This window comes from Tiliqua scincoides, chromosome 5, assembly GCF_035046505.1.
Source record: "Tiliqua scincoides isolate rTilSci1 chromosome 5, rTilSci1.hap2, whole genome shotgun sequence".
Classification (NCBI taxonomy): domain Eukaryota; kingdom Metazoa; phylum Chordata; class Lepidosauria; order Squamata; family Scincidae; genus Tiliqua; species Tiliqua scincoides.
Genome location: NC_089825.1, coordinates 28,299,809 through 28,326,554, shown reverse-complemented (window position 1 = coordinate 28,326,554; position 26,746 = coordinate 28,299,809). Strand labels below are relative to the sequence as shown.

Genomic DNA, 26,746 nt, shown 5'->3' with positions numbered 1-26,746 from the left:
CTTCCAAAGCTGCCTTTTATCCTTGGATGTCTCATGATCCAAATGCAGCTCAGCTGTGAGCTACCTCATTAGCTCCAAATTAGGCTCAGGTGAGCCATCCCTTCAGTCCATGAGTCCACGTCCATTCAAAGTCTCATCAAGGTCAAATGAAGCTCAGGTGTCCATCAGAGTCCCATTGGCCTTGATTGATTACAGCTGTGGAGCCAGCCCTGCCCTTCCCAGAGCTGTCAACCAGCTGTCAAAACATGGAATCGCTGTCAACACCACATCATCCACCTGATGACCTTCTGATCTTCCATTACACGGGCTGCTAAAGGTTGGGAACCACTGCTATAGACAGATGCTTGAACATGCAGAGAGCATCATTAGTGGGGGGTGGGGCTAAGTAGGTGTACTCCTTGAAACTCCTTACATGTTGTGAGATTCAGTGCCTGAATAAGGGTAGATAGTTATTGCAGCATTTTCTTTAATCATTTCTATGTTCAACACAACCCCACCACAAGTTGGGATATTAATGAGGCCTTCCTTGTAGTTCCTGCAAGACAAGACCCAGAATCTCACCTAATGTAGATATTAACTTAGGGAGATATCTTTTTACAGCTCTGGAGGATTTAATGTAATCTAACTGGCAGATTTGCTTCCATAAAGTTTGTAAAATCAAGTTAACCTGTGATGTGATTATAGCAATGCGGCTGGTAATGGCTCTCGGTCTTACCAGATTCTTATCATAACATTATCATAATAGCAGTTTGCATGATGATCAATAGGTGAGTCAAGACAACTACTCCATAGAGTCTTCCTTCTCCATTGCCACAAGAGTTTCAGGACGTGGCATATTAACTTTGTCTTCCCCATGGACTCCCATCTGCAACTTTAACTGTTGAGAGATCAAAGAAGTTCCTTTCTAGGTGTTGTCACTGTGATTGACAGGCTGGCTATGTGTAATTCTGTAGATCATCCCCTAGAACAAAAATAATAATACCTGTTCATGGTTACATCGGTAAAATCAAAGCCATGGTCTAAAGCACCTTAATATCATCCTTCAATGAAAGGTCATCCTTAAACGTACTGTAAGTATAGGGGTGCTTTTAATATATATATTTAAAAGAATTATTTTCTGATTAACTGGTTCCCAGCTAGAGCCTTTACTGAGCTTATGAAAATAATTTTGAAATATAGGCTGCGATCCAAAGAGCTACTTTGGCACACTTACAGTCCAATCCTAACCCACTTCCCAATGCTGATGCAGCTATGCCAATGGGGTGTGTGTCAATTCTGCAGTGGGGGGGGCAGTCATGGAAGTCTCTTCAAGGTATGGAACTGTGTGTTCCTTTACCTTGGGGCTGCACTGTGGCTACACCAGGGCTGGAAAATTGGTTAGGATTGGGCTGTTAGGGACTTGGGTATGCCCACTCCAATTTTTCACTCTGTCCTTTTAAACAGCTTCCAGGAGTTACCAGGGCAGACCTGGCTCTCTGCATCGCTGCCCAATTGGATGAGTCACTGGGACTACAAAGTGGAGCATCTCCTTGCATCCAAGGAGCATCAAGACCAAGCATCAAGGGTATGTATAGTTAGCCCTAAGAAGGGCCCATTACTGATCTCTGGGATCAATCACTGCTATGCCCATAGTTCTATGGGGAGTGGTAGTGTAGTGACTTTCTTGGGACCCATCCAAGCAGAGAGCATTCATGGAGGGCTCCACTGAAACCTGGGCTCAGCCCTGCCATCCACTGGGGCTGGCCACTGGCTCTGCTGAACAAGAACAACTACAAAGGCTTCCTGTTCAGAGAAGCACCTCATCTGGATGAGATGGTTTCCAAATCAAGACTCCCACCCAGCAATTGCCTATGGCTCTGGCAATGGAAGATCCCATGTCATATTGCAACATGTTTTTGTATCTTCCTTCACTGAAAAAAGCTTCCACGTGAACCTGAGGGAGGTCAGTGGCACAGTTAAGGTATCTGGCATCTGTGTTACGTGAAAATCCCCCCCTTTGTGTCTTTTAGTTTAGATCTTCTTTTTCTATATCTGGTTATGCTATTATGGACAATAATATCATGCAAGCTAAACTGTTCTCCCAGCATACAGGCCACATTTCCAGGACTTTGATCAAGCCACAAGCTCATTGTTACACACACACACACACCCCGCATAGTCACACCTTATGGGAGGAATTCTTGTGTCTTAATCAAATCAATGTTTAAGCATCTCCTACAGTACTGTATGTAAACTTGAACTGCCTTCCATGATTTTGGTACTGAAATTCGGTTTTTGATTCATTGTATTGTACCTGCATCCTGTATTTTTTTCATACAGTCTTTGTTAAGTTCCCCTTTCGAGGAAGCCAGCCATCAACTCCTGATTGAATTTTGCTGATAACTGATACCTACATTCTGATCCCCATTCAAACTTATACATATGAAAGCAGTACCCCAAGCACCCAGTTGAGCAACCAGTAAACAAGCTACCTTCCAGCTCAGCACCTAGGCACTGTCTCCCAACTCCTTATAACAGAGGTCTTGCTCTCTCTTTCTCCAAGGCCCAATACATTTGTGTTGTGTCAGAGGGTCCTCTCCACAGGACTCCCCCCCACTCCAACTGCTCTTTCTTCCCCCCTTCCTCCCCTCCCCTTCTCTTCCCATCTTTAGCTAGCAGCTGGGGTTGGCAGAGCAGGGATCCCTAAAAGCCTTCCCAACAACCCCCTTCCTCGTCTGTTTTCCTTGGATGCACCCAATACTCTTCACATGCAACCACCATGATAGCTAGGTACAGTGTATTCAATCATTAGGACCAAGAAACATACCTATATCATTTCTCCATGTGCATTACTTTTACCTCTGTGTTTTTGTAATAAAACTATAATCTTTTATTGAAAGTTATCTTTCTCTCAGTCTCCTCTTTAAGCAAAAGGAAATTTCTCTGCTTTACACCGTTTTCTTATCCATCCTAAGGTCCTGATGTTCCAATAAGGGCAGTTTAATAATTCCCCTAAACAAAACAAATGGTTGGCAACCTTCAATCTGGACAGATTATGGTATAAACCTACAGCACCTGGTATTCCCAGGCGATCTCCCATCTAAGTACTAACCAGGCCTGACCCTGCTTAGCTTCCAAGATCAGATAAGATCAGGCATGAACAGGGTAACAGTTGCTGTCTTAAACAAAACACCCCTTTTGGTAACCCCTGGGGGCAAAAAAATTTTAACACCCCTATAACACCCCCCAAAAAATTTTTTAACACCCCCCCCAGGCCTCAGAAGGCTTCTTAGTTCCTAGAAAGATGCTAGAAGGGAAAAGACAGATAATTATTTACACTAGTGGTTCCCAAACATTTTTGACTGGTAGTTCCCATGACCTACTGGGCCATTGGCTGCTGCTCCCCCTTTGGGCTACAATCCTATACATTGTATAGGGTGGTGGGTTTTTCGCGAGAATTCCACGGCTCCCCTGGCTGGTTCACAGTTAGGGAACCATTGATTTATGCTCTGGTGTCCTCATACTGGCTGCCTAGATACCCAAGAGAGACTCTGGAGTAGCTGCTATATGCAGGAGGGAAGGGAGGAGAGGAGTAGAACCAGAAGCAGCAGCAAGAGAAGGCCTCTGAAGGTCTCTTAGAGGTCTCCAAAAGGCACTTCCGGTTTTTGCTGAAAACCAGAAGTTCCTTTTGGAGGCCTCTAAAATACCCCCTCAAGGCATGATATTTGGAGCAATGTACCCCCCTGCCCCTCTTAACTATGCTAGTGAGGGGATTCCATTAAAGAAACACACACCCAAAGCTACCTTGGGCATGACGGACTAGTCTTGAGGTTCATTGGAGCCAGGCTCTGGAGAGAAACGCTGCATTCCAGAGAAAAATATGACCTTCATCCAATACTGACTTAGGCAGAATAAACTGCAACTAACAGCAATGGCTAGATCTGCATTAAGTCATTTTATGTGGAAAAGAGGTGTAATGAGGGCATCAGGGAACACTGCAGACGCTCTTGGCAGCAAAACCCAGAAAACCGAGCTTCTGTGAGGTTAGGCCCACTAGTAATCAAGTTCCTCCAGGGTATTTGTGTATGGCATAAAGCTACAGATAGAGCTAGTTTGTATTCCTACATTCTCCAATGACACTGCATTGTTAATACCAGTAAACTGCGGGAGATGGAGAGCATTACTGAAGAATGTTTTGAAATATGGAAAAAGCCATTTCTGACAGTGATTTGAAAAGAATTTCCATATTTCTGTACTTTGAATTTAAAAAAAAAAAAATTCCAGCTTTCCAACATATTGAAACGTTAACTATGTAAAGATTCTTTCATTTAGCAGAAGGAGGCATTGCTTATATGATTTTCCTGAGAGAGTGTAGCCTGATTCTGTTATTGCTATTATTCTTAACATTAATAACAATATTATACATCTAGTACATGCTTCCACTAATCAGTGCTTGGATACACAACACAACAGTGCTTGGATACACAACAAAAATGCAGTTGTGTTACAGGCATTTATACAATACAAATAAAATACCAATTTTTAAGATGTGTAGAGTGTGGCTGGAGGGATAGCTTATACAGTGCAAGGTTCCTTGGGGGATTTTTCTAGGCCGGGCATAGTCCCCTTCTGGTCCTATGGCATGTGATGCAACCACCTTGCTGAAGCTAAGCAGGTCAAGGCCTGAAAAGTGTTTGGATGAGTAAGAGCCTGGGAACCCTGGCCCCCATGTACACTAACCTGAACTCCATGATGGAAGAATGTTATTATTTAAACAGGAATGGGAACTTGGCACCATGACAAGACTTGAGTTGAGTCCCATGTTTCAGCCTCCCACAGCTCATGCACGAGTCTTAAAGGATGCCTTTTGCTGACTCACCTCCCAAAATTCCTGAACCATTTTGACTCGAGTCAGTATCTTTTGGGTCAGGCACACGAGGGTCAGGCATGCCAAGGCATGAACCAAAAGGGACTGAGGGGTGTCCAAACTTGGCGAGGCAGGAGAGGACAGGATGAATAGCGGGAGGAGACTGCAAGGGGGAGAAGGGTCACGTGGCAGCAGCTGGGAGGCTTATGTTAAAAGTATGACCCAATCCTTTGCAGCTCTACTCAGAAGTAGTCCCATTGCCTGTTATTCAATGAGGCAGCTTCTTCCTCCCAGTTAACAATGGCCGGAGCCATGAGGAACTGGCCAGAGCATGAGGAACCGCTTCCTGGCTTCCTTATCTCCTTTTTTCCCCCCTCTAGCCAATCCTAGGCAAGAAACCCCTTGGGCACCTCCTTCTGCTCTCTCTGGTCCAAAGGGGGGGGGACACCACTTATCCTTCTTCCAATGATCATCAGTTCCTTCAGAGAAGGACAAGACATCCTGCTCCCACCTCCCTCTCCCTGTCTCCTGCTCAATGCAAAACATTATCCCTTCCCTGCCTTCTGGCTGGAACTTTCCTGCTGCTGCTCACCTGGTCTGAATTATGGCCCCATGAGGTGTTTCATGTGCCAGAAAAAGTAAGCAAGCACATCCAGACACAGACAGACTCAAATCTGCATATGTGGGGACTCATTTCTGAGTCAATGGCTCAGACTCGAGTTAGTGCTCGAGTCAATGACATGCCTGACTTGACTGCACACAAGTCAGCAAAAAGCATGTTTTTGCAACTCGGACTCAAGTCACCTGACACAATTTTCCTTCCTTGAATTTAAATGTAATAAATTATATGGAATTCAGCCTCTCTATCAATCATGTGAGGAATAATGCTACTGACCAACCTTAAAGGGTTGTTGCAGCCATTAGTCTAATGACAGATGGGAAGTGCTTTGCTAACTGGCAAAGAGGCGCTTTCTCAAGTGGTGCTCATCCTATATTTAGCAGGGGGAAAGTAAGTGTTCCCCTTCACCCCAATGCAATGTCTTTTCTAGTGGCTGTTTACTGGTGTTTTTCTGTATCATTTTAGATTGTGATCCTTTGGGGATAGGGGACCATTTGATTTTCATTGTAAACCATTTTGTAAACTTTTTTTTGGTTAAAAAGCAGTATATAGATACTCTTACTCCTCTTACTACTACTACTAGTATTTAAATAGGGTAAATATCCTGACCTGGGCACAGTTGTGAATGGTCTGGCAGCAACAGAAGATTAGTGACAAAATGTGAACTCAGTCAGGTGAGCCGAGATGCCAAGGATTCAAGTTTGTACCTGTACAGGACCACGGACAGCTCCAAGAGGAGCCACAGAACAGGCCAGGCCAGACATGGCATTCATGGCAAACTCAAATGTTGCTCCAGCAGCGGTAAGTGGTTGATCAAGAACTTCTATGGCAGCTGAAGGCAACTTAGACGGCAGCCCAATCCTAAGCTTCCCAGTGCCCGCTGGAGCAGTGGCACCAAAGCAGCTACCGCTGTATCCAGTGGGTGTGGGGAAGCTGCCAGGAGTCTCCACAGGGGAAGAGGACTTTCGTCCCCTTCCCCCAGGGAAGCCCCAAGCCCCACAATGGGGCTTCTCAAGTTTGCAGCAGTAGAGCTTATTTTATTTACATCTGCCATCAACACTGTACTGAGTGTTGATTGATGTGAGCCACTTGGGGAGACAAAGGCTGCTTCTGAAAAGTGGGAGTAAAAATAAATAAATAAAAAAGCAAAAGAACCGAAGCAAAGCCAATGTTGCTTACCATGTTAGCTCTAAAACTCCCTTTCTCTGGTACTCCCATGAGACCCCTGACTTCCATTAATCTTCATGATTGCTAAACTAAACCCCGTGTAGTGTGTCAGGGAGGGGAAGAGGAATTACTCCAGCATTTCCTCTTCTCAACCTCTTGAGGAAGTTTCCTAAATCATGCTCTGTCCTGTGCATGTCATATGCTGGATGACAAAGTGCCACAGTGCAACCCGAGGCAACACAACACAGCGAGTGTCTTCATGTTAGGATGCCATCCACCCAACTTCTGCATGTCAAAACATGCGTAGGCTGGAAGGCAAAGTATTCACAAAAACTTGATCAGAGCAAGGCCAAACTGGATACATGGGTTTAATTTTAATACCATATACTGTATTCATATATATTGTGTATACATATATACATATATAATTGTGTATACATATATACACACATATATAAAAATTGTGTATATGTACACAATTTTTTTTCTTTTTCTTTTCTCCTCTTTTTTCAAAGTTGATTGTACTTTTTCTTTTCACTAATAAAGAGTAGGAAAAACTAATAGCACATATTTATTAAATATATTATTTTTCACCAGTCTATGGCTGAGAGAACTGTCTGTTCAATATCATTCCCCACACACACACACACACCTACCTTTTTAATTATTTTTCTATATATTTTCAACGTACAGGCGTTCCCCTGCTTTTTGATTGTAGCATCTATTCTAAAAATTTACAAATCTATTCAAAGTCTCATAATAAATGTTTTAGACTTTTTATACATCTGTACATTCTTTCAGTCATTTATACCACCCCCAATTCAATATTATTTATTGCCAATAAAATCAGTTATTTCCACACCTATAAAGAAAAAAAATCTGTCATTAAAGAAACACAGTACAAACAATATAACTTCTATTTTTTTTTTTAAATTAGTGTTACTTATAAAGCACCATCCATGCACATGGTGCTTTCCATAAAATTCTACAGGACATGCCATCCACTTGGGTTCCATATCTGAACCACCAGTGGATTAAAAAAACAACAACCAGTGAAACAGTGGAAAAATAGCTTTAAAGACCCACTTCTGGGTTTCTTGCTCCTCCATTACTCCTAATGGAATAATTACATTCCATTAGATTCCATTACTCATCCCTTCTCATGGCTGAATGTGGTGTAGTGTCTGTACTGATGCATTCTGGGGTGACAATGGAGGAGCAAGAAACCCAGAAGTGAGTCTTTAAAGCTATCTTTAACCCTGAGAAGCTTGCTACTGGTGCAGTTTAACAGCACAAAGGTAGGAAATTGGATATTGGTGCTTTTTTTCCTTGTTACAAGGTATTTAAATGCGGTTCCCCGGTATCAGTGGTGAGTCAAATCAGTGGATTCCGAGGCACCACCTGTATTACAGTGTAAGTTCTCTGTGTAATAAGGGAAAAGGTTCAAGGTGACGATCTCAGAATACTGTACTTTATAATCTTGTTTGCACGCATCCTACCTTTTCAAAACCTTACCAATCCTATGCATGTTACTCAGAAGTTATAGCCCAGTCCTAAACTGCCTGGCACTAAGCCCAATCCTAAATTCCCTTAGGCTGCTGTAGAATCAAGATTCTCAGATTGCGTGAGCTGACATGGCGCTCAGGATCCTTTGGAACGCAGCTCCACCAATCCCACCTTCCTCCCATCACGCTCCCTCCCCCGCCCTCCCTCTATCTCCCCCCACCCTGGAATGCCTCCTCCCTGCTTCCCCTCCCCCACCTACCTCTCTGCGTCTGGCGGTTCAAGTGGCTGTTCCACCTGCGCTAGCTCTGGCTTGTGCTGGGCTAGCCCAGTGCTAGACAGTGTGCACCGGTGGTAAGCCGACTCACACTATTTAGGATTGGGCCTTAAATTCTTTAAATTTAATGAGGCTTACTCCTAAGAAAGTCAGTGTACAGGATTGCAACCCAAATGCATTCAGCTGCAATTCCACACAGTTGCCTGGGAGTAAATTGCATTGAACTCAATGGAACTTACTTCTGAGTAGGCCCTGCTTAGGCTTGTGCTGTTAATTTTCTTCTAAACAGTTCTGTAACTGGGGGGCCTTACTGATCTTTCCCCATTCCACCTTCTCCAAGAGAACAAGAGGTCATTCAATGTTACCACCTTAATTGGCCTTGAATTAAGGGCATCATGTTGTTTATTTTCAAAGTTCAAAATGCAATTTATTACCTGCTAGGATAAAACAGAAATGCCCTATTATCTACCGTCACTTATACTTTTTTAAAAACCCTCCTCACTTTGAAGTGTCTAGTAAGCAGCTTTTTGAAGTTTCAAATATCCTACCAGGTGAAGCCTTGAACCTTTGCAACAGAAAGGTATAATGGTTTGTGATTTCATGCAGAAATGGGGGAGGGGGATGGAAGGAAACAAAGCTCTGATACTGGAACAGATTTAATTACAAAAGCCAAGCCTGCTTACTTTTGCCTTTCTATCAGCCCAATCCTATGCATATCTACTCAGAAGTAAGTCCAACTATAGTTAATGGGACTTACTCCCCAGTAAGTGTGGATAGGATGAGACCCATCCTATGAGACCCATAGCACAATCCTATGCTTGTCTACTCAGAAGTAAGTCCAACTATAGTTAATGGGGCTTACTCCCCAGTAAGTGTGGATAGGATTGCATCCCCTGTGTCTGAAAGAGGCAGAAAATTTGTGGTTGTATCAGCAGACCATGAGACCCAGAGCACAATCCTATGCTTGTCTACTCAGAAGTAAGTCCCATTGCATTCAGTAGGGCTTACTCCCAGGAAAGTGTGGATAGGATTGGGCTCCCACTCAATTCCATTATGCTCACAAAAATTAAACCACTTTCAAAAGGGTAGAGACACAATTCCAGGCTTTTCAGACTGTTCCATCCTGTTCTTTAACATGCATTTGAAGAATGATAAATCTCCCCTAGTTGTCAAACAGCCATATTTATGTGTTGAAAAGTGGAATTTCAGGGATTTGATAGAAGAGTAAACAACCAGGTAAACCCTGCTTTGCAAAGCAGTTGAACTTTCTCATTCTTCCCCCTTCTCTCTTAATAAGATCAGAGTTTATTTATATGTAGGATTGGAAGAAAAAGGGTGCAATGGCAAAGAAAGAATGGCAATATTAAAAACACAGGCTGCAGATAAAATGGGGATTCACAATCCAGCCAAAAATAAGCTGGGGAAGGGCTAAAAGCTAAAAATAATTGAGGGGAAGGGCTCTGAATGCCAGATACAAGGGAGTGGCAACAGGATACCTATAGGTATGCACCACTTATGATGTTCTCCGATTCCCATTGTAAAGCAATTAGTTCATTAAGTGAACATTCAGTCCAATCTATCACCTTTGTTGTGTAAACAGACACTCCCTACCAGACACTAGGGAGGGCACCAGGATGAGGTCTCTTGTTATCTGGTGTGCTCCCTGGGGCATTTGCTGTGAGATACAGGAAGCTGGACTAGATGGGCCTATGGCCTGATCCAGTGGGGCTGTTCTTATGTTCTTATGTTCACTAGGTGGCTTCACAGGCTACTGAAGATAGATTGCCTATTCCAGGGGTGTCAAACGCATTTCATACAGAGGGCCGAAAAGCATTCATGATGCCTGCTGAGGGCTGAAAGTGATGTCATTATGCAGGAAGTGATGTCATAACCAAAAATAAGCACTTTTTCTCACTTAGGAACTCATTAGCTGCAAATGACAGAAGAGAAAATACACAAATCTTTATCAGATTTCAAGGTACTGGACAGCCCAATTTTTACGTGGACTGCCCTTGCAGCAGTGACACCGCAGCAGCTGAGAGCCTGAGGGCCGGATAAAAAGCTTTCACAGAGCCGCATCCGGCCTCCGGGTCTTATGTTTGACACCCCTGGCCTATTCTTTGCATTGAAAGCCTCTCTATTGTGTAAACAAACACTCTGCTGCTGCAAATGGGAGATGTGATAGCCTCATTAAGAGCATCTTTGTGTCATATATGCAATACCTCATTAAGCAAACGGTTGTTAAGTGGTGCACGCCTGTATATTGCTCACTTGTGAGCTCCTTGAAGCAACTGGTGGGTCACTGTGAGAAGCTGGACTAGATGGGCCTTTGCTCTGATCAAGAATGGCTCTTCTTTTGTTCTTATGGTCCCTCTTTGTATCCTTCCCACACAGTCAAGCACCACTGGGGAGCAGGAGCAGGGACTCAGTGACATGAATTAATTAAAGATGCATTGGAAAAATAGGGGTGGAATGGAGGGGGGGGAAATCAAACAATGTCCACTTAAAAAAAAACAAAAACCCAGAAAAACTAACCTTCCAGATATCATATTTGTTGTTTTTGGACGCTTGTGTTTGACTAAGGAGGTTTTGATTCTTTTCCAGTAGGCTGGAAAAGATCAAATAAAGAAAAGCAGTGCCATGATACCATATGCCAGGAGAGTGTGGTTACGTTTTTATTTTTACAAAACATTCTGAAAATCATCAGGAAAAATATATAAATATATTTTAAATTAAAGACATTTTCATCTATCACTTTTCTTATTTGTAATGTCACCTTTGAGAAGTCTCCTAAGACTTTTAATGTGTGCTGGACCTTCACATAAAAGGGTTGGAAGAAAAAGAATGTAAAGGAACTTGATGTGATTTATATGGGGCGATAATATGTCAAGACGAGTCAGGTCCTGGTCTCACTTTGCAGCTGTTCAAGTGTATTTTGGCAATTAAGCTTCACTAGGGTTGTGTGCAGCTGGAATTACTTGCTCATATTAAATATATTTTAATTGCAGAACTGGGTTTCTGAGTTAGAAATGGGTTTCACCATATTTTCATATCATTCCTGAGCCTGCTGGAAATTACATCAAGCCTATTAACAGAAAGGCAGCGGGAGAGTTTGGGCCACTGTAAGTACTAACTGCAGGAGTGGTGCTGGTGCTGCCATAATCGTGCTGGGGTAACAAAGTTATATTTTTAAACTGTAAACACCAGGAGGGCACTACTGCTTCCTGGAGGGTATGGGGAGCCTGCGACCCCTCTGCGAGTATCCGCATGCCTCTAAAGTGCCTTGAAATGCGATCAGGAGCTACTTCTGGTTTTCAGACGAAGTCACAAATATTGCAAGCCACGAGTTCCCATCCTGCAAGCTAATTATTTCAAGTAATTTAGACTTACTCCTGTGTAGGTGTGTATTTGTGTGTAGCCTGAGCTATGAATCAGACGTTCTGTGATTCAAATCTCACCTGTTCCATGAACTCACTAGATCAGGGCTATGAAACATGTTTCATACAGCAGGCCAAATGGCTTTCATGGCCCCTGCTAAGGGCTGGAAGTGATGTCATTAAGCAAGAAATGACATCATTAAGCAGACGATAAGAAATAAGCACTTTCTTCCTACTTAGGAGTTCATTAAGAAGAGAAAATATGCAAACCTTGATTATACTTTCAAGATATGGGAGAGCCCAATTATCGCAAGGGCTGGATAGAAAGCTTCCAGGGGCTGTATTCAGTCCACAGGCCATATGTTTGATACCCATGCACAAGGTCAGTGATTTTCAACCATTTTTGTCTTGCAGCACACTGACAAGGTACTAAAATTGTCAAGGCACACCATTAGTCTTTTGGCAGTTGACAAGGCATTGAACCCTAAGGCTCACATCCCCCAATGGCCCTACTAATAAATGACCCTCCCCCCAAACTCTGATGGCACACCTACAGACCATTGGCGACACACCAGTGTGCCACGGCACAGTGGTTGAAAATGGCTGCACTAGATGGTCTTAGGCAAATCATTCCCTCTCAGCCTCATTTTTTTTCCAACTGTGGTATGGGAATACTACAGTTCGTCTTACAGAGTTGTTGTAAATGGTGTAAACTAAGTGGAGATCAATGCCTATGTTTTTCCTTTCTATGTTCCTACCATTAAAAAAGGGCTTAAAATTAACACTAGGTAATGCTAACAGTGTAATTAATTTGTTAATGAATTAAGCATTTATTTTCATAGCACCTGCTTGAAAGCCAAATTATTCTGAAGTGTTTGGCACTAGTGTGTTTTTTAATGATGCAAGTACAGGTACAGAAACAGTATCAAAAGGATTGTTTGTTCTATACAGTGTTGATTAGTAATGATTAACTAATATCAATTGAAGATCAAAGAGCAGGGTTTACAGAAGGTATACTGTGTTAATAATTTACACACTGTCTCCCATCTAAATGATTAAAAACAAACAAACAAAATGTTCCTTAGACAGGACAGAATGTGGATGCTGCATTATTTGATCCTTTTTGGTGTCCATTTCCACCCCTCCCCACACACACAACAGATCAACTGCTCACTGATTAATTAAGTATGGCTAGTCAGAAGATCCACACATAATCTCTGTGAACATCTAGATCTCGTAATCCAATCTTCACTTTCAGACCCTTCAAACAGACACAGTCACCATGAATCTACCCAGGGTTCCAGATGCATGTTTTACAAGTGTGCGCTAAGGTTTATCAAAGCTCCTGTCACTTGAGAACATCAGACCAAGTCCTATTAATTCTATGTACTGTGAGGTTTTCTTAATTTTTTTTATATTTCTACACTACTGTCCATCCAAAGTTTCATAGCTGTTTACAAACAATGAAAAATGCAAATGCATCAACTATAAAAGAATACAATGCAACTTAACTAAGATTGCAACCATCAACAAAGAAGGTAAAAAGTCAGCAAGAGAATGGAGGACAGAGGGCACAATAGGGGTGAATTAACAGTTCTTAAAGAAAGGAAGGCTTTTGTACACCTTCAGAAAGATAGCAGGAAGAAGACTGAATGGGTCTCTCTCAGAAGAAAGTACTTATCAGAGCTGCTAGCCCTGCTCCCAGTGATTCATCTAACTTCCTTGTGAGATAGAAGCTTTAGCAGGATTTCATCAGAAGATTTCAAGTGCTAGTGGAGGGACTCCTATGGGAGATTTCCATGAGATTATCAGCACCCAATCCTAATTTCTGTACCAGAAGTGCAGCATGTTTATGGCTAGAGGTGTTTGTTTCTGGTGAGTAACATAGGATTACAGCCTAAGTCTTACTGAACACAATGGGCTTACTTTTGAGTAACCTGAAGAACATTTTGCAAAAGGCTAAATGCCATAGAACAAGGGCCTCTGAGAGGAATTGTATCAGGGGTCCAAGTTTCTTTTGGGCCCCTTTGCAAAGGGGGAGGGGTGAAACAGAGTGGGGGTGGTGGTGACAGGCGAGCAGAGTAGGGCAGGGAAGGGCAAAGCAGGTTGAGGAGAGGGTAGACACAGCTGAAAAAGTCTTTGGAGCCCAGGTCTACCCACATCAGTAGTGTCCCCAGCATCCCTAGTCATGGTAGTGTCCCCAGCATCCCATGAGGGCAACATGTCTGAGTAGATAGGAAAATGTCAGATCCCAGGAAATTCCTGGGCCCCCTCCTTTGGCTCCTGGGCCCCCCTTTTGATCCTGGGCCCAGGTACAAATTACCCCCTTTACCCCCCTTTCCTAGGCGCTGCATAGAACACATAGGGCTGTTGATATCCTCCTTGGGTGCTCTTCGGGGAGAAAAGCGGAATATAAATCAAATAAATAAATAAGATGTGCACCTATGAACCTGGGAAAAGCCCCAGCAAGTTGGCATGGGGAGGGGAGAGCAGAATGGGGCAGAGACCAGAGCAGAGAGGGAGGTGGTATTGGCAGAGGTGGTGCAGCCAATATCCTAATCCCCTTTCTGGCTGTGATCTTCCAACCCAGGTCCACTTAGGACTTGCAGCAGCAAAATCACTGGTACAGGTCTGAATAGGCCCGTTTGAGCAATGCAGGCTTAACCCTTGACAAGGGAACAAATGTTTCCTTACTCAGAAGTTTGGGACCCCCCCACCCCCAGATACAGTGCAGCTGCATCACTGGGAAGCTCGGAGGTGGTTTAGGTAGATGTGTCATTCAGATGTGTCAAGTCATTCAGTACTGCGATGAACAAGCATTTTGAATTGGACCCAGAATTTCTGCAGAAATCAATGCAGAGCTTTAAAATTGTATACCTATTACTTTACCTATCCTCACACCTGCATATGCAATTGCCATGTTTGGTGGCCAAATGGTTCCACTGTTTACTTAATTTTAATAGAGGCAGATTTCTAGTTAATCCAGAAAAGTCAGCAGATTATTCTTCAGTGGCCTTTAACTGCTAAGGGATAATTTAACTGCTAAGGGATAGCAGTTAAATGGCCTTTAACTGCTAAGGGATAGTTTAACTAAGGGATAGTGAATAGTGAGGATGGTATACTGATCAGAGCTTGGAGAAGGTGACACCCCATCCCAGCTCAGTGATGGGGTAAAGTGTGCATTGAGTGTGTGAACAAACAGCAGAGAGAAGAAAGAGAGACAGCTCAGGTTTGGCTGAAGTGGCGTAGCTGGAGGGGGGGCATAGCTGGAGGGGCGGAGCACTCAGTCCAGCGGGGAGGGTCAGTGGGATGGGCAAGCGGCCCCTCCCTTTGGAGCTGTTCCCAGCTGGGGGAGCAACATGTTTTGCTCTGTTTTGCTCCCCCCACCGGGAATGGCTCCGAAGGGAGGGACCGCTTGCCCGCCCTGCTGACCCTCTCCGCCAGACTGAGTACTCCACCCCCCTCCTGCTACACCCCCAGGCTGAAGGCACTTGATCTGTCTCACTCTCTAAAGGGCTGATGTGGGCTAGCAAAGCTGCTGCCTTGAAACTGATCCTCTACTTGTATGTTTAAAAATAAAGCAAATTTTATAAAAGTGTCATACAACTCCAAAGTTTTCTTATCCAAAGAAGCAAAACTTAGGCTGCCTGGAAACTTCTTACCAGGGCTGGCCCAATATTTCTTGATGCCTGAGGTGGCCTGCCAAATTCTTCCCCTTTTACCTGATGATGTGCCAGGCTCTGCTCTTCCCACTCTCCAATGTTCTAGCTCAGCTCTCTCCTTCCCTCCACATCTCCTCTCTATTCCCCTCTTCCTTTTCCAATCCAGGAGGTGGAGGAAAGTAGGTGGACAGAGATGGGTGCCCCCCCACCTATTGGCTTCTGGGGCAAGCACTTCAGTTGGCCTCACGGAGGGGTCGGCACTGCTTCTCAGGGGAGTGGAAAACACACAAGACTTGATTGTTAGAAGTGGGCCTAGCCCAAGCTGAACCAGCACCCAAAATTTCCGCCCCCTCCCTTTCTAGCATGTGTCAGTGCACATGCATTCCTCACAACCCTACATATGGGGAGTCTAGGTATGCATTCTACATGCATGACCTAGCCTCGCCATATTACCTTGCATCCTCTTCTTCAAAACAGGCTGGGATGAGTAGATGCTGAGAACGGAAGTTCTCTTCCACTCCCAATCCCAATTTGCCCAGCCTATTTAGAATAAGGGATGAGTGGTGGAGGATGAGGTGGTTGCAGTAGTTGAAGTGGCAATGGAAAGGGGACAGTCATAAGAGAGCAACTGGAACAGGATTGCAGAGCCCCGCCACTTCCAGCCCCACTGCAACTGCTCACTTCCTGTTGCCCTGCTGTTGTTCTTTCTCATGCTCCCTTCTTTCTGAGAAGGAAAACAAGCAAAAACAGGATTAGGGTGGTTGCAGTGGAAAGCAACCAGGAAGGTCAGTGGACGTGGAAGGTAGGTGTGTGTGGGGGGGTAGGTGGGACCAGAGGCACAACTAGGGTGGAGCCTGAGGGGTACCTGCCATGGGCGCTGTGGCAAGGAGGGGTGCATGACCGCCCCTCAAGCTACATCCTAATTTTGAAGGGGCTGCTGGCGGCTTCATCCCCTGTTCCTTCTCCTTCAAAGGGGACTCTCCACTGGAAAAGGAACTGGGGTGTAAAGCTGGGGCAGTGAGCATTCCCTCCTCTGGGGAGTACCAAGAACTGATGTCATGATGTCACTGCCCCAGGCACTGGAGCAGTGCATTATGCCTCACCCCCATCAGTTTGCTGCCTTCTTCAAGCCACTGCTGCTTGAAGTGGCTACTTCATCTGGTCCTGCTGAGAAACTGGGCTAAGGTCACAATTTTCAAAGTCCTTTGCCTACAAGGACATCCAGTGGATCTCTGATTCAATTCAACCTGAAATCGTCATCGGTGTGGCATACATGCAGGCAGCAATGTTTATTTCTTTATCTTTTATTTTTAGTCAGGGGAAAAAAAAACAACAAATGTAAAGATATCGTTTTAAAATTAGTATTATAACACAGTAGATGACAGAGAAAGAAAAGCATAACCTAATAAAAGATAACAGTATCATTACTACAGCTTAACAAAATATAAACACCTCTTTCAAAGCAAATATGTTTTCACCTGTGAGTCAGTGGAGGTGGTGATTATTTCAATTATTATCTTCTTGGTACTTTAAAATGGGGGAAAATCAGCAGGCAGTTAATAAGAAATAACAAATGTAAAAGCTCCCATTTAAAACCAACTGACATTACTTCTCTTTATAATTTAAAAATAAAGAATATTTACATGGCACTTGTCAAGTACCATTTAATTTTATAAAAGACAACCATTTAGCTTTGTTTTCCTGCCTTGCCTTGACCTTTTGAAAGTCTTAAAGTGATATGTCACTTCTTCTATAACTAATAATTCCTAGATTATTTCATGTCATTTTTTTTAAGTGATGATCAAGTATTATTTTGACTGCGCTTAGTTACTAGAGCAGACCTTGATGAAAACTGGGCTACAACACCAAATTACTATTCTTTCATCACTGTGAATAAGTTTCCAATATAAGAGACCTATGCCAGCTACCACTGGTGGAACAAGCATGTATATTGTTGTAAGCATGCCCTAAAGCACGTCGAGGCTGCATGGAGGGCAGTAGGGCCACCAGCAAGCCCTGTAGTGGCTGGCCTCTGCAGTCATTGGAGCGTTGCTCACTGACCAGGGTTGGGGGAGGGCGGAACAGGGGCAGGGAGGGGGTGTTTTGGGTGGGCGGTAGCAGGTGGTGGTTCAGGCCGGGTTGGGAGTGGGGACGGCAGCAGAGGTTGCCGCCATATCCTACTCCCCTTCTGCACATGAAAACCCTACATGAGCTACTCTAATATGTGCCAGCGACTGAGTTGCATAGATCTGTGTACAGGGGCTGCCTGGGCCCAACACTGGGTAAAGGAATCAATGTACCCTTCTCTAAGACCTCTGGCTGCTTCCTTGACCCCATAGGATACAGGAGCAGCCATTTGGCACAGCTGAACCATGGAGCAGTAGACAACAGGATTGGGCTGTAAATTCTATCAATAAAGGAAAGTTAGATATAATATTGACAGAGGAAATCCCATAATAACACATTGTGTCTTTTACCCTAGACCAGCAGTTTTCAAACTTTCTTGGAGAGTTTGAGCCGCACTAAGTTTTTTTGGGGGGGGAGGCAAGGCAGCAGTGCAATCCCCAGGATTGCACCACTCAGGGGGGCTGCAGGGGCTTGGCTGCACGTACGTGAGCCTCCTGCAGCCTCCCGGGCATGTGGGGAGCCCTACGCGATCTTCTGCAGGGCTCCCAACAGCTTCAGAAGTGAAAGTGGAGCGATCGTGCTCCACTTCTACTTTAGTGGAGGTGGAGTGCAATCGCTCTGCTTTTGCTTTCAAAGCTGTGGGGAGCCCTGCAGAAGGTTGCAGAACCCCCAGGAGGCTGCAGGAGGCTGAGGTACGTGCAGCCAAGCTCCTGCAGCCCCATGAGCAGTGAGATCCTGGGGACTGCACCACTGCCTCCTCCCTGCCTCTAGGCTGCCCTCGCCCCTCAAGGTGAAAGTGGCCAGGGTGCAAAGGCTGGGGCGTCATGACGCCCCAGTTTGAAAAGCCCTGCCCTAGACCAGTGGCTCTCAAACTTTTAGCACCAGGACCCACTTTTTTGAATGAGAATCTGTCAGGACCCACGGGAAGTGATGTCCTGACCGGAGGTGACATCATCAAGCAGGAGAATTTTTAACAATCCTAGGCTGCAATCCGAGTAAGTTCCATTTACCATCATTGTTAAAAGCATATACATAGTAGCCTGTTAAAAGTGCAGATCTGTAACATTTCCTCAAATGCAGTCACATACCATGGTATCATCAAGTCTAATATATTAAAAATCAAAAATTAAAATGAATGGGGACCCACCTGAAATTGGGCTCATAGTCCACCTGGTGGGTCCCAACCCACAGCTTGGGAAACACTCCCCTAGACACTTGTAGCTGTGTGTAAAAGAAAAAAAATATTTGTAGATAAGACTGCATAGTATGCAGCATCAGAACAGGTGCAAGTAATCAATTGTCTTGTGCTCCCTTCCTCCATTCTAGGAAATCTAGTATATTGCAGATTCCTTGAGTTGTGGTTTCCCCCATGTCCGCCTCAGCTCCCCTCACCCTTTGCAGCAAGTTCCTTCTACCTGAAAATGACAGTGGAGACAACATGGTAGTGGGAAAGATTTGAGCCTCTCAAGATGTTGCCTTTCTTGCTATACTCCAAAGAAAAATAGATCTGGAAATCATTGGAAGACAATAAACACAATTGGACATTATGCCATTTTTACAGTTGCTTTTCATAGCTGATTTGCTCTCGAGACATCACGACTGCTTCTGAAGCATGAAACCACAGAACCCACAATCAGCTGACTTCATAATTTACTTCTTCCTGTCTCTTTAGATAGCCAAACTAAAATAGGGGAGAAAAACCCCAAGGCCCACCATTCCTAATTTAAACCACCTGTCCTAGATGCATGGCTATACAGACAGTTGGGGTGTAATCCAGTTACGTTTAAATCAATTGGAGAGTTGCTGTTGACTTCAAGGAGAGGTTGATTGCAGCCTTTATCGTTGAATAACAGTGCAAGGGGGAGGTTATCTGCAAATTTCATGGCTCTTTTAACCTCAGTTTTTATTAAAGCAAAAGATGATTGCTAGCATACAACAAAATGGCTAAAGAATTTTATCTACCTTTAGTATTAATCTGCAAGGAGATTGGAAGATTATATTTGTACAAACCCTCCATGATTTTCTTTAATTGGAATTCCTTGTATAGATATTAGATACTTAATGATGATAGAAAGCAAATTGACTGATTTATTTCACCAGACTAGGCCTACACAACATATACCCCCACCAGGTATGTGGCCCACCAGACTTGAATAACAGCAGTCAGAGTCTTGCACTGAGTATTTCTACCATTGATAAAACAAAGATGTAAAATTATTACTACTATTAAAACACCTAAGTAGCAATTCTCAACCCTAAACATACTAGGGAGTAAGCTCCTACTCAACTATTACTTGTTGGCATCCTTCAGTCTCGGAAGACTATGGTGTCACACTCTGAATGGTGGTTCTGGAACAGAGTGTCCTCTCCAGTGCATGAAGCCTGGGTAAAGTAGGTATGGAGGATAGGCTGTTACCCATGCAGCAAATCCCCCCTCTCCACGTTGCTGAAATGGTCCAATGGAAAGGCAGAGGCCAATATGGTTAGTTCCAGTGGCGTCACAGGAGTTGCCAGAACGTGACTATGTTCAGCCATGAACTGCCTCAGGGACTCCGGCTCCGGATTTTGCTTCGAGGTTGACTCCTGAAGCCTTTTCCATAACTGGATGTAGCCACAAGGCAGTGGAGGTTTGGGATCAGAGTTTTCCTTCTCTCAGATGAGCTGCCTTCCCAGGCTGACGAGTCCCATCTACCCAGTGGCTGTTTAGTCGCCTCTTACAACAAGTACAGCCAAACTGAGGGCCTATTCTTATCCCCAGCCCCCAGGGGAAAAACTATTACTTACTTTTAAGTAAATATACACAGGCTTGTACTAAAGAGTGTGCTGGAATATCATAGTTGCTTAAACTGCAAAATCAGCACTTTCATGATGTGAGGGCCTAATCCTATCCAACTTTCCAGTCCAGGTGCAACCACAATGCAACCCTGAGGAAAAGAAACAAATGTTCCCTTACCTGGTAGAGGCCTCCATGACTGCTCCCCTACTGCAGGATGAAGTGCATGCCTCATTGGCATGGCTGTACCAGTGCTGGAAAATTGGATAGGATTTGGCCTTCAATCTAACATGAAATCCTCAGGTGGTCTTCAGTAAGCTTCTTCCCCCTTAGCCCCAGCTGCATTATGGGGAAGATAATACTTACCTAACAGGCTTCTTGTAAGGACTTAAAGCTAATACAGGTGTGTGCCACTTAATGATAGGGATACATTCTCTGATCCCTGTTGTTATGTGATTAGGTCATTAAGTGAACATTCAGTCCAATCTATCACCTTTGTTGTGTCAACAGACACTCCCTGCTGGACACTGGCTAGCTGCACAGGCTACTGGAGATAGATTGCTTCTTCTTTGCATTAAGAGCCTCTCTGTTGAGTAAACAGATACTCTGCGACAGGCTATGGGAGACCCAGTTGCCTCATTTAGAGCATCTTTTTGGTGCTTTGACCACTTCTATTGAAATTGTGGAAGATCTGGCAAGGCGGTAGATGTGGTGTCAGCAGTGGCCCCTTTAAGAGTTAATGCCTGGGCTCTCAGCAAAGGGTGTGCTGCCCAGCTGCAGCCACTAGAGCCAATAGGGTCCTTAGGGATAGCACCTGAGGCAGGAAGGGTTTGTGGGTTGTAGTGGAGACTTGCTTGCTGACTAAGGAAATGGACTTTGTGGTTAATGAACCTATTGGACTGTTGACTTATGGCTCTGCCTTGTGGACTGATCTTCTGGCTAATTGACTGGCTATTGACTCACAAACTGATCCACTACTCTGCTGACCAATCAACAGACTGGCTAATGACTTACTGGATTTTTTGTACTGATTATCTGGCTCACTGAATAATGGGCTACTTGAACAGGCTATGGAATGCTGGAGAACTGAGGTGTGCTGCTATTTCTGGAAGGATTGCTGCCTTAGGAACTGGGAGAAGTCCCTGCAGTTTAAACAGGCAAGCTACCCTGGTGGTGGAGTCTAGCAGTACTGCTGTAGAGAACTGGGGCCATTGTTGGGGAGCTAATTAGCTTAGAGTGGACATACATTCTCTAAGTGAGGCTTGGATTGGGAGTCTGGCAGAACACCACTGTCATATATTCGGTCCATCGTTAAGCAAACTGTTGTTACGTGGCACATACCTGTACATGTAAAGTGCTTCATATACTCAGAAAGTATTATACCAATGCAAAGTGTAATTATTAAGGTTCCAATCCTATGCAGGATTCTGCTTACCTGGAAGTAGGTCCTGTTAATCATGGTAATATGCACTTCTAAGTAAACATGATAGTTTTATTGTTGGTGATTTAAATATATAAAATTAACTTTTTAATTCAATAAAAGAGCAACATCAGTTTTTTAAAAAAGAAAATAACACAGGAATTGAGCTCTGAAAGCACAGGAAAATACAGAAGGTTTACCTTAGTACCCAGTGCTAATAATAAAGTAACAGGTATCCCAGGAATTCTAGGAGAGATTATGCTATGGCTTGTGGTGCCATTGCAGAGAAAAATGAAAGCTTTCCCCCCACTGAACTTGTTCACTTCTGAACAAGAATAATGGACATCAGATATGCAGTCTTTTTGGTGCTCAATGTTTCATTAACTATTAGTAGGTAAAATTATTTTGATGGCATTTTTTTTGTCATTGGCATCTCGTATTTATGCAAATCTTTTGCCCACTCAGAATAACAATGATTTAACGCAGAGAGCATAAATTGCTTAATGCTTGAATGCGATTAATCATGAACAAATGATTGAATAATATTTCCTTTCTCTTGATTGCTAAAATCCTACTGGGGAAAAAACTAATTCTCTATCTCTGGAGAGTTATTGACGGTCACTGACTAATTGTGGACAAAAAATAATATTAGTAGTCCATTACAGTCTAATAAATATTCCAGGCATACATGACATGTGTGAGGCAATATGTATTCTGAGCATGTCCTCCAATAATTCTCTCATCAGAGCTACCTTGTTACCCCAACTCGCTGCAGATACTGATAATTAATCAACTGCAACAAATCTTTACAGAGTAAACAAGTCCGTTGCATTTGAAGGATGATTATGTTTCATTTTGTCAAGAAGGTTTTTTCATAATGTATTCATGTCAAAGGCATCCTGAGTTGCAAAGTACTTTTGTCACTCATGGGGGAAAAAATCACTTTCTTTTTGTTTAGAATAGATGTGCTCTGCACACTTTAGGAAAATTTTCTGTTGGTGTAAACGAGGCCTTTGAAATTTGTAGAACTGTACCAATTTATGCCAGCTGAGGATCCAGCACTCACTGAATATTTATGGGACATTTTGCAAAAGTAAGATTGCAAAACTTACCCACTTTGGGGTCTTTTTTCACCTTGCACTTGGGAATGATTGAAAAGGCGTTTTTGCCTTGACTTGAGGAGACTTGTCCTGATGAAGATTATTTTCAAAGGAGTTTGACAGCCTGACTGCAAACTTATTCAACAAGAACAGTTCCTCAAGTGCCAAACTAGAAGTGTGGGAGCCATCACTCAGGACAGTGTGCTACTTAGTGTTCTCAGGCAGGGGGAGGAGGAAGAGGTTTGCTCTAATGCAGCAATGTTCAACCTTTCTCATCTCAGGGTACACTGACAAGGTGCTAAAATTCTCAAGGCACACCATCAGCTTTTTGATAATGTCAAGGCACACCATGCTGCTGGTGGGGGGCTAATATCCCCCAATGGCCCTTATAATAAATGACGGTCCCCTAAATTCCCATGGCACACCTGCAGATCATGCATGGCACAACCAGTGTGCCACAGCACACTGGTTGAAAATTGCTGCTCTAATGTCAACCAACAGCCTAATCCTATGCATATCTACCCAGAAGTCCCACTGAGTTCAGTGGGGTTTATTCCCAGGAAAGTGTGCATAGGATTGCAGCCTGACCCAAGCCAACTGAAACTTCCCCCAAACCTTCCCCTCCCTGCTCATTACATGCCCCCTCTGCCAATTCTCCTGGTTCACATGGACCAGGATATGTGGTGGCAGGCGAGTGGAATGGCTGACTGGTTTTGTTAGCAGCTCCAAATCAGCATACCACTTTATTTACAGAAGGTCACCTCTGCTGCTCTAATTGTAGCATAGGATTGGACCATCACCTTCAGAAAAAATATGCATAGGATTGTAGTGTTGATCTGTTTCAGAGGTCACCTGGCTGAGTCATAGATTCTGTCTTGAATAGAGTACCACATGATTTAGCTTTGAAATAGTTAAAAGTTATACAATACAAACATGTGATTCACTAAGCATATGCAGAGTCCGTTATTTCCCTTTAATTAGGGGTGTTTGAAATTGGTTTTATTTTTCACACATTTTGTGATTTGAAAAAAATGAAGATGGTAAAAAGTGGTGTTTTTACCGTCTTCATTTTTTTCAAATGTTTTTTTTATTCCAAGTCATCATTTGTATTAATTTTAAACTTTAAAAGTGTACTAGGTAGGTGATATAGGAGTGTCAGCACATACAGCCACAGTATTTTTTCCAATTGGAAAAGTAATATATTTTTATTTTTGGAAAATCTTAAAACACCAAAATGAGGTGTTTCAGATATTTTAAACACAAAACGCAGTGTTTTGTGTTTTTTATTTTTAACAAAAATAACCTCTGACCAAATAATCACAGCCAGCTCAAACACAGCTAGGAGCTGGTCTAGCACTGTCAATAAGGCTACACTCCTCTAATATAGCACTTTCCTGGAAGTAAGAACACAGGAATATAAGAACAGCCCCACTGGATCGGGCCATAGGCCCATCTAGTCCAGCTTCCTGTATCTCACAGCAGCCCACCAAATGCCCCAGGGAGCACACCAGATAACAAGGGACCTGCATCCTGGTGCGCTCCCTTGCATCTGGCATTCTGACATAGCCCATTTCTAAAATCAGGAGGTTGCGCATACACATCATGGCTTGTAACCTGTAATGGATTTTTCCTCCAGAAACTTGCCCAATCCCCTTTTAAAGGCGTCCAGGCCAGATGCCATCATCACATTCTGTGGCAAGGAGTTTCACAGACCAACCAGAAATTTCTTTATTTCTGAGTAAAGAAATATTTTCTTTTGTCTGTTCTAACTCTCCCAACACTCAATTTTAGTGGATGTCCAACTGAAATCAGTGGGACCTACTTCTGAGTAGACATGCACTGCAAAAATAGCTGTGAATCTTTCAAATCTCATCTTTGCAATGAAACTGCTAGGCAGCCTGAAGCATGCCATTTCTCAACCTTAGTCCCCCATCCCCACCTACTAACATGAGGATAGTATAATTCAGTGATTCCCAAACTTTCTAGCACCAGGACTCACTTTTTTAAATGTCAGGACCCACCTAAGTTTACCAGAGTTTTTAAAAAGGAGATCTAGAAATAAATATTTTATTTATAACGAATAATAACTATAAAATAGACCCTCAAACAAATATCTCTCTATAGTTACACATGCTTGCAAACTGCTATAGCTGAACTCTGCAGAGTAATCAGCAGCTACAGTATCTGATTTTTGAATAGCCTCAGGGCTTGAGACAATTATCTGATCTTTCTTTCTGTGACCCTTTGGCAACCCACCAAAAATCAGGTCACAACCAGGGTGACCAGATGTCATAACCGCAAAAGAGGACTAGTCACCCCAAAATGTAGAACATCCAAGCAAAATGTAGGACATGACAAAATAAAAGCTAAAAACACTGGTATATTGATTTCATGTGGTTAATTTAAACACTGTTACTTATTGCTAAATTTAAAACATATTATGTAAAATTTATTATATTTAATTTATTAATTACAAGAAGGCTATGTGCTGCCTGAAGGGGCCAGCTCACAGGGAAAAGGAGGACACTGAAGTTCTTTTCCAGGACACCAGCCTAAAAAAGAGGACATGTCCTGGAAAAAGAGGGCATGTGGTTGCGACGCGCCAGTGGGTCCTGACCCAGTTTGGGAACCACTGGTATAAGTACACTAAGGGCACAATCCTAACCAGGTCTACTCAGAAGTAAGTCCTATTTTGTTCAATGGGGCTTACTCTCAGGAAAGTGTGGTTAGGAGTGCAGTCTTAATTTACAAGGTTGTTGAAAAGACAAGTATACAGAACACTTGAAAGTGCTGTACAAATGCTCAGTGGTTATTATTAAAGGGCAAGGCATCCATATGTAAAACCATATTCCAGGCATTTCTCTTTTGATTTCTGAAAGAGAAATGCTTGGATCATGGTTCCCCCCCCATAACTCTCAGCATTTGCACCGCAGTGTGTACACTACAGCACAGTGACAGCCCCAATCATGAGCTCCTTGGGTTGGAATCCCAAGCACATGTATCCTGTTGAATCACACATGGGGCTGACTTCCTACCTAGAATCTGCCACGCCTAGAATCGGGCAAGAGAAGCAGTTTGTGGCAAGCCTATCCGGGGCTGAATTTTCAATCCAGGCTCTCCTGCTTGCAGGGAGGGCAGGCACGGTCTCCTTAACGCCCAGGTCCATAAGGGTTGTGTGCGTTGCGCGGGGTGGTTGCACAGAGAGGGGAAGGCACTGCAGGATGCATCTGCTCACAGAGAGCGGTGCATGAGCTGGCAATGACAATAGTTTCCGGGGCACAACCGAGAGTCACTTCCACAAGAATCCACTGGGATTTGCAACCACCTGATCGATGTAGGGAACTGCATACGCACCCCTGCAATCCGGATCGGTGCCCCCCCCCCAAAAAAAACCCCCATCAAGCACAGCGGTGCAGCAGCAGCAGCTGCTGCAAGACAAACTGCGGCTGCAGCCCTTACACACTTTCCTGGGAGTAAACCCATTTAACACAATGGGGCTTACTTCTGAGTAGACACAGCCAGGATTGTGCCCTGGGCTTCTGAAATTAAACCCATTTCTGCCCAGCCCATAGGTATGCACACATTTGATCCCTGTTGCATGTATGCAACGTTGGGGGCAGAAATGGCTTAAGGCTCAAGGGTGACCAGATCCAATGGAGGACACAGTGCCTGGTACCTTTAACTATTGTGCAGGAGAGGGAATGTGGGTAGGTGCTGCTCAACGTGGAAGGGGTTCAAAAGCTGCCCACATTCTGTTTTCTTCGCAATGGTTAAAGGTATAGGCACTCTGGCCCCCCCCCCCCAGCTAAGTCACCCTGGTTAACAGCCGCATCCTATTCACATCTACTCAGAAGTTAGTCCCATTAGAGTCAATG

At 43.7% G+C, this 26,746-nt stretch overlaps 1 long non-coding RNA gene across 1 annotated transcript; it reads right to left on the bottom strand.

Annotated features, from left to right (window-relative positions):
* LOC136654086 (uncharacterized) lies at window positions 1-26,113 on the bottom strand. Its single transcript, XR_010794578.1, has 4 exons — window positions 25,907-26,113; window positions 18,726-18,799; window positions 7,289-7,358; window positions 1-961 (listed from the first exon to the last, which is right to left on the bottom strand). It is a non-coding gene; the product is annotated as an uncharacterized lncRNA (long non-coding RNA).
* Window positions 26,114-26,746: the final 633 nt, after the last annotated feature.